Below are 8,339 nucleotides of genomic sequence, written 5' to 3' on the forward strand. Positions count from 1 at the left end.
CTGAAAAGGAAAGGGAAGGGAAAAGGGGAGGGGAGGAGCACTGATATTTCCTTTGAAAGAAAAGTGTTTAAAAAATTAAATAATTCAAATGGTTTCTTTCAGTAGAGCAGAAGTAATGAATTTTGATGTTGATGTTTAAAAATTTATAATATAAACTGGAAAAGAGCCATATCAGTATGGATGTTAGACAATTCTTTTTCTAAAAACATTAACATGGATTTTTTCAAATGATACTTAGTTTGATACATTTACAACATGCCAGGTATCTTATTCCTCCTGCCGCCTACTCCACCCACCCCCACCCCCACCCTCCGCCCCGGGAATTATTCAAAAGTGACACACTTCTATTAAGTTATTAACTTTTCTGAGTGACCTTTGTCATAAGGTTTTGATCCATTTCTACCTCAAAGGCATTTTGCTATGGTGTTTTAGAGAGATTAAAAAATCAAATCGCTTCCCCTCCCAAAATACAAAGCCAAAGCATTTCCACCATGCAGCATTTTATTTTTAGGGATCCATATGAATAGCCTGATTTGCACAAGTGCTGCACACTCAGCATTATCTATCTGTGGGAATTGAGTACTTGATGCTTTTTAGAAATCACAAGAGGATCCATTGAAAAGTAATACTTAAGAGGAAGAAAACACAGGATATTTCTATGTGAACATCATGCCCTTGTGACAAGCTTATCTGCAAATTTGTCAGCTCTGCTGTGCTACATAATGCTTTTCTCTGTTTGCCATGCAAAAAAGATTCAATTAAGGGCACATGAATTAGATTAAGTAGTGTTAATTTGAACATCTGAATCTAAAAGAAGCATTCTTCCCTTTAGAAATTGTTAGCTGAAATAGTGCTGTATTACGCTATTTTGTTTGAAACTGAAGACTGTGTCATAACTGTATAAATTTGAAACATATCCTGAACCCTCCAAATTTTGATATGTAAAACAATCGCCCTGTTTCCTCTGTGTTCTAAGAAAATAAATCTCTCCAGTGTTGGAAGAAGGGATTGCTGTGTCTTTCAGTTATTCCTTTCCTAGAGTTTCTTTTCCGGGCAGATGGAATAAATGCCATGAATTTGCCCTGTTTAACCCTAATGTCAAACGACGCTGCTGCTGAAATATCATTTGGTTCAGCATTTCTTATAAATTTTATATTTATTTCTATAAGCCTCTTCCAACGCTTGGATTGAAATGGCTCTGGCTTAAGGATGTCAGGGTAGAAGCCTTTGTACAGAGGGGTTTAAAGAGCCAGTGGCAATGACGTGTAGAGAGCTGTGGGGGGTGGCTGAAGGCAGTGAAAGACTCAAAAGCTTATTTCCTAATACTGGGTGCTTTTGGGATAGGTATGGCAAGAGCATTAAGAGTCAGTTACATAGATGTCGTCGTAGCTGTTTGAAACTGTCTAGCATATAGCCAGAAAAAACCCCTAAGATCAGGGACTAGATTCTGACCCAGTGTTCACCAACATGAATTCAGAGCAACTCCAGGGCAGGCAATGGATTTCCATCAGATTTATTGCAGCTTAGAAGAAAAAAATGTGATTCAAGGTCTTTCAGTGCAATGTGACAGAATACAAAGTTCAGCTACTTTCTTCAAGGATTCATTTTTTTCCCAGGCTGTCCCTTCATCCTATGGCATTTGCATTGCTGATTCCTACCTTGCTCCTCAGAGGACAAGAAAATATGTAGCTGCTCATCTCCTTGTTCAGTTTTTGTAGATTGCTTTGATGTTCAAAATAAATCTCATTATGCTGCAGATCAAAGAGGACAATTCCCTTCACCAAAGCAGTACAATAAGCCAATTAACATTTTTTTTATTTTTTTTTTTAATGCAGAGAACATCACCCTAATGTATCTGTTGTGACTGGGTAGGTTTGCAGTGAAACTCTGTGCAGCAGAGTCAGAATTTGGGTTTACAGTTTAGGAGTAGTTCAGCTGACCAAAAAAATTTAGATAGAGGCAAATCAATGACTTAATAAAAACATTGAGGGAATTGAATAATATGAAATAAAAAGTTCTCTTTTCTTAACAACATCAATGTTCAAAAGCCCTCAAACTTAGGTTCACAAATAATTTTCTGTCTTTATTCCCCCATTTTTGAGTTAAACTGACCTAGATTAAGTCTCAAATACAATTTCATAGTTATATAATTGAGCCGTCATGTTCTGAACATTTTGAAAGTAAACATGTTGGGGTTTGAAATTTTTCTTTGAGTAAGGTTGCAAAATATTAACAAATTAACCCAGATTAGTAGTCATTCTTTAGGTTGCGATTGAATATTTTTTGGTTATGATTGGTATTTGGTGAACAAAGTTTTAATCTTACAATGTATCACAGATGTCAAAAGATACTGTCCTACCTTAAAAAGTTAAGATAAAAAATACATAATGGGTTTTAAATATCTATCTGAAAAGAAAACATATGCCTTATTCATGGATTAGATTATCTCATTTTACAGTTCCTCTATTATTTGCCTTTCTGTTTTGTTTTCGGGTTTTATGAGCAAATCAGTTCACGCTGAAGGACAGAAACACATTTTAGACCAACACATCCTGCTAGCAACCACAAACTTCACCCAAGCCGGCTTTATATTTGAATAATGATATAAAAAGAAAAGCACCATTTTAATTAAACTGATAGCAAAGGATATAAATCAGGAAAACATTTCTCCTCACTTTCATAACGTTTTAAGTATTAAACATTTTTGGAAAGCAAGCCCACTCAGGGGCATAAACAGTAAGGAGAGACTATTTAACATTTATTTAATTTTTAGCTGTTGAGAGACTCTTGGAATTTTTCTACCCTTGCCAGACCAGAGTATGCTGGTTCATATATTAATTGCATATTTCAGGAATAAGGTGTTTTTTCTAGTATTTGTTTTTAAATGATATTTCACTTTTAAATGGGCCTGAATACAAAGATGGGTATAAATCTACGACTCCAGAAAGTGACAGAAAAAATACCAGACTTAATAAAATTCGTGTGGAGTTGCTATTGCAGCTGTATATCTACAGCAAAACTCGTAGGTTGACTATTTCACCCTAGAATAAAAACTGTTGGTTACTATATTAAAGCAGCCTGATGCTTGAAAGGAGATGGATGATGTAATTGTTGCTGTTACCGGCTTGATGTGTCTGGCTCTTCAAAACCGACATGTCCCAGGTACATCTCAGCTAGAGCTGGGCAATAATCCAGCAACTCTTCTGAATTTCTTTGTGGTATTAAATTTTCTTTCAGATGCATTCTCACAACTCTGGTGTGAGATTATTAATAATTATTATTAAATATGATTTTTAGTATACTCATGACCATTTCAATGAATACATTTACCAGCAGGAAATTCTGAAGATGCAAAAATATTAAGTTGTTGCTAGGCAATTTTAAAGAAAAAATAAAGTTAACATTGCATTTGAAACTTATATTTTCTGACCTTTAACCCTGAAAGCTACCCTCAGGTAATTCCACCTTTAAACTCCAGGAACAAATATGTCAGTGTGGTTCAGAGCACTGCTGATGGCAGAACAAAATTTGATGATTAGAGGCTTGTGGTGATTTGTATGTGAACAATCCACATACCAATAATTACTGACAGAAGTGGTCTGATGATTCATCTCTATATAAAAAAATCAATTTCAGATGGCAGTGACCTGTTTACAGTCAGATTTTCAACAGAATGAGAAGGGATATACAATGGATTTATTAGTAGTTAGGTCTCCATGCTGATGTAAAGCCTGCATGCAACTATAGGTCCCACTCAATGAGGCTGTGTGCGGAATGGAAAATCTGGGATAAGAACATTTCCAAGTACTAGAATTTTTAAGATAAAAAATTAAAATGCTGCAAAATAAATTTCCAAAATATGTGTTTTATATTAAGTATAGGGAAAACAAAAAAAAAGTTCTTCTGCAAGTTGTAAAGAAATATAATGTATTTTATATTAAGTTATACGTTGTGTTCTGGCATATAGTACTGATGTATCAAGATTTTGCTGCACAGGTAGACACTGAGGATTGCTTTTTTGTCTGATAAGGGTGGCTGTTCATCTATTTCTTCCTAGTCATACAGGGTAATGATATTTGCTGGTGTTACCTGGAGCATGAAATATGCAGGCTTTAATCTGTTATATTTTTGAAATATGTATTTATAGGAAATACCATCTACATATTAAATTCATATAAAACAGGTTAGCTGTCCTTTGGGATAATGACAGTTCTGGTCATACGGGTATCTTTCTTCCAGTGAATCCACAGAATATATATGTTAACTGATCAAAATGACCAACATGGGTTTTGAAACATTGATATGTACTTAGAGTTACGGCGCTGTAAGGGGCTTTCTGCCATCGAGGATTTTCAGTATTCTATCGTGCGTCCTCTTGGGGTCCTTTGACACATTAAGCCTACAACCGAGCCTTCCAACCCAAAGGTACGTCCCCTTCTCTGTGAAACGCTGACCTCCACTAGCTCTTAGCACTTTTGAGTTGATTATAAATAGTTGGACGGTTTCTGTGGGCTCTGAGGAGAGCTGTGATGATCGCCTGGGCAGTGTGCTCCCCATCTCTGTGCCCCTGAACGAAGCTGTGGTCCCCTTGCAGCTGGGCAGGAGGAGTTCCTGTCTGTATTTCTGCCCCTTTCTGAACTATGGTTCATGACTGTGGATTGATCAATTCATAATAATGACCAGGCATAGTGAACCCTCCAAAATTGCTTCAAGAGTGAGGAGATTTGCCTGGAGATAGATGATAAGAACTTTGGGGGAAAAAAATGATAATGTGAGGGTTAAACAGACAAGTAGGTTGAAGTCTCTAGTTTTGGCTGCCTATCATCAGATCCTGCAATTTATGTGGGTGGACATGCAGAGCAGGATCACGCTGCCCTTGCAGCAGTGAAGGTGTGTATCTGATCTCCCAGTGATGTACTACTGGTCCAGCAGCAGTGAAGAGCTGACTTGACATTGCTCTGGAGCCAACATGAATTCATGATGCCAGCAGAAGCAAAACAGAGTCTGAGAGATGTTGTGACAAATTGAAATGACTCATGTAGAATAATTTTGGTTTTGACTGACAGGGAATAAACTTGGCATTTTGTCTGTGTAGTGCTTTTCCCTCGAGATGGTGTACTTTGGAAATGTTCAGACCTCTCTTGGTTTTGATCAGGTCTGGTTCTCTGCTGCAGCCACAAAGCCAGTTTGTTTCTTGTGGGACAGAAAGAAGAGAGTGGGATGGAAATACAGAAGTACAGTCAGAAATAACAGCAGCCCTAAGCGCCGCTGTTTGGTATTGAGTGGTGGGTTCTTGGAGGGGGGATGACTCCAGAGGCCATTCATTCTTTTAAAGACAGTGGCAAAACTTGTACTACAAAATAACTGTGTTGAGACAGGAGATATTTGAAAAGCTAGCTCATAAATGCACAGTCTTCAGGTACAATGTACTGCAGCTGTTAAAACATTTAAAATTTGGTAGAGATTTTAACACCTACTGACATGAATACATTGTTGTGTATAGGTATCTATCTACACACACACACCCATCTTTCTGTGAATATGTACATTGAGATAATGCCATCTAGTAGTTTAAATAAAAGTTCACTTTTCCATTTGAAATGGCAAGATCTGCTTTCATTTTTCACTAAAAAAAAAATAAATTATTATTTGACACGTTTTGTACAAAGCCTCTCTATGTACTTATCAGTTATCTTGTTCACTTTCTGTAGCTTTATCTACATCTTGTCACACAGATGTAGTGGATGATGATTGATGATTATTTGCTCTCATATAAATCCATTGGGAAAAGGTCAGGATAAATTCTGAAAGCAAAATATTTAAGTTCATTATTACAAATTAACTCAGGCCTTTACATGACCTTGGGTTTATATATATAAAAATATATACACCTTCTTTTAGCAGTACTGTTGTAGATCAAATACTTATTTTCTTTCCATAGCTAATAAAAACACAAGCAGAAGAAAATTATGGAAATTAAAATCTCACACTTGCAAGAATTTATAATCAGGTATACACTGATTTTTTTTTATACGGCTAGAAACCCCATACCTGGAACACATCAGGAGGACAATGAACTTCCATGTTAGCAAGACAAAATGAAAAATAACCTCACATGCTTGGTGTTTGTTTATTCACAATGAAATAATTTAAGAAGAGAACATAAAATAATTGTCTATAGAGAAGACTACTTTAAAAAATGATAATATGTACAGGTTTAATAGTGAAAAGACTGACAGCTAGACACCTGGGTTTTGTAGAGCATATATAAATAAGTTCAATTCTACTCCATTATATCTGTAGTCAATCTAAGTTCTGTTTACCTATGCAATCAGGAAGTTGATCTGGAAAAAATTTGTAACAGCTTTGCTGTGATGCACTTGTAAGGTAGTTAATATAATGTTCATAAAGGCAGGGTTTTTATCTCTTTGAATATATTTTGTCTTAATATTTCCCTTGATCAATTTTCTGCTGCACACGTTACCTGGCCTGCCTGCTGCACACATGTTACCTGGCTCAGATAATCATCCTTGTAATGTAGAAAGCATTCATTAAAAGGTTTGTCATGTATTATTTGTAATAATTACTTACCTTTATACAGAGTTAGTGAATGTTTCCATTACTGACAAACGCTAAGTGTGTGCAAAATATAGCTCCATTACTGAAACCCCGTTTTCAGCTTAAATTCAGATTACATCAATTGTGCAGATCTTCTCAGTTCCTACCAAACTCTCCATCCAGTTTGACTTCTAGAAGGTCCATTTGTTAGGTCCTTCTTACTTTAAAGCACTGCAATACCTTCGTGTTTAGCAAAAATTAGAAAAGTTGGGATAAACTTTTCACAGCTTCTCATTTTCACAACAGTTTCCATCCCTATGGTGACAGACTCTTGTGTGAAGTTTGTCCCGTCAGCTGTTCTGTCAGGTTTCTAGCTGGCCTTAATTTTCTAGCTGGTCATTCTCCCAGCCAAAAAAGGAGACTTTGCTGGCTTAAATCGGCAGAGCCAAACCCTGTATGGATTGTGTTCTTGCTCTGAGAAGAAAGGAGACATCTCTGATCAAGACAGATGAGAGGCCTTACCGATCTAGTGGGTTCATTCCAGCCTTTTACTGTATTACGGCTTCTTAGAAGCTACATTGTAATGTCGAATTCTCAACAACCTTTTTGTTGCTTTAACTCTTATTTGGACTAGCAAAATGGAAATAAAATCAGAAATCTGTAAATATAACCAAACCCACCTATTTGATTGCCATGACTCACCTTTCCATCCTCCTCCCTCTTCCCTCCAAGGATTAATTTGCATTGAGAAGAACCCACCTGTTTTGTGGTTAGGACAGTAAACGGATTTGAAGAGATGTTTTCCTTAGCATCCCAATTCCCATAATAACTGAACAGAAATAAGAAATAGAGAAATCTCATGAGTTTACAGTTAAGAGACAGCTAACCACGTTTGCAAACTGAATACAGGTCCAGGAGTACATGGGAGCGTGCAGCCGATGGCAGCAGCAGAATTACTGCCCTGCATCTATCGGCAACAAGCCTTTGGAAGTTTGAATCACCACTGGAGAGTAAAGTTTATTTTAAATTTTCTTAGGTTAAAAAGCAGTATCACTTCAGAAGAGTGAATAGCCTTTATGTTTTACAATGTAGATGTTTAAATCTGATTTTAGCTGTTTTGATTAATTTTATAGAGAATTTTTTTGAAGAGGCAATTGCCTCTTAATGACCTACTTCTACCTTTCATAAGAAAAATATATCCTTAAGGTGCTTCTTACTCCCTATTGACTATAAGAAAATCCTTGAAAAGAACTAGGATGAAGATATCCACATTACAGATGTCCATAGTTATCTAGCATAATCCCAAAAAAACACCTGAGAGAAACTGAGTTGTGTTTCCATTCAGTTCAGGCATCAGCCACACATGATTATTCTTCCAGGTTTTTTTAACTGCTTAAGTGTACCCTCAGAACCCCTTGAAAGATTGACCACCACCATTTTCGCACAGGAAAAGCTCTCAGATATGATGCATCCTAAGTTTTCACGTGTCTTTACGTAGAAGTTCAGAAATCCTCTTTTCCATTTGTTCTCCAGCCTTTTTGTTAAAAAAGTAATCTAATTGCCTCTTTTTACCAAGAACTGATAATATCTGAGCACTTTATTTGCAGTATCAAGAACTGGCTTAGATGTTATTATCTTACTCAAATTTGGTTTACAGTAGTTGTTATTAAAAAAGCTATACAATTAGATGTTGAATTACTTTTAATAGACTTCCATACTACAGTCTTTTAATTGTTGTGCTCTTTCTACTTTTAGTAATTTTGAAGTAAGTTTTCATCTTT

The sequence above is a fragment of the Falco cherrug genome, chromosome 7 (genome assembly GCF_023634085.1).
Source record: "Falco cherrug isolate bFalChe1 chromosome 7, bFalChe1.pri, whole genome shotgun sequence".
Taxonomy (NCBI): domain Eukaryota; kingdom Metazoa; phylum Chordata; class Aves; order Falconiformes; family Falconidae; genus Falco; species Falco cherrug.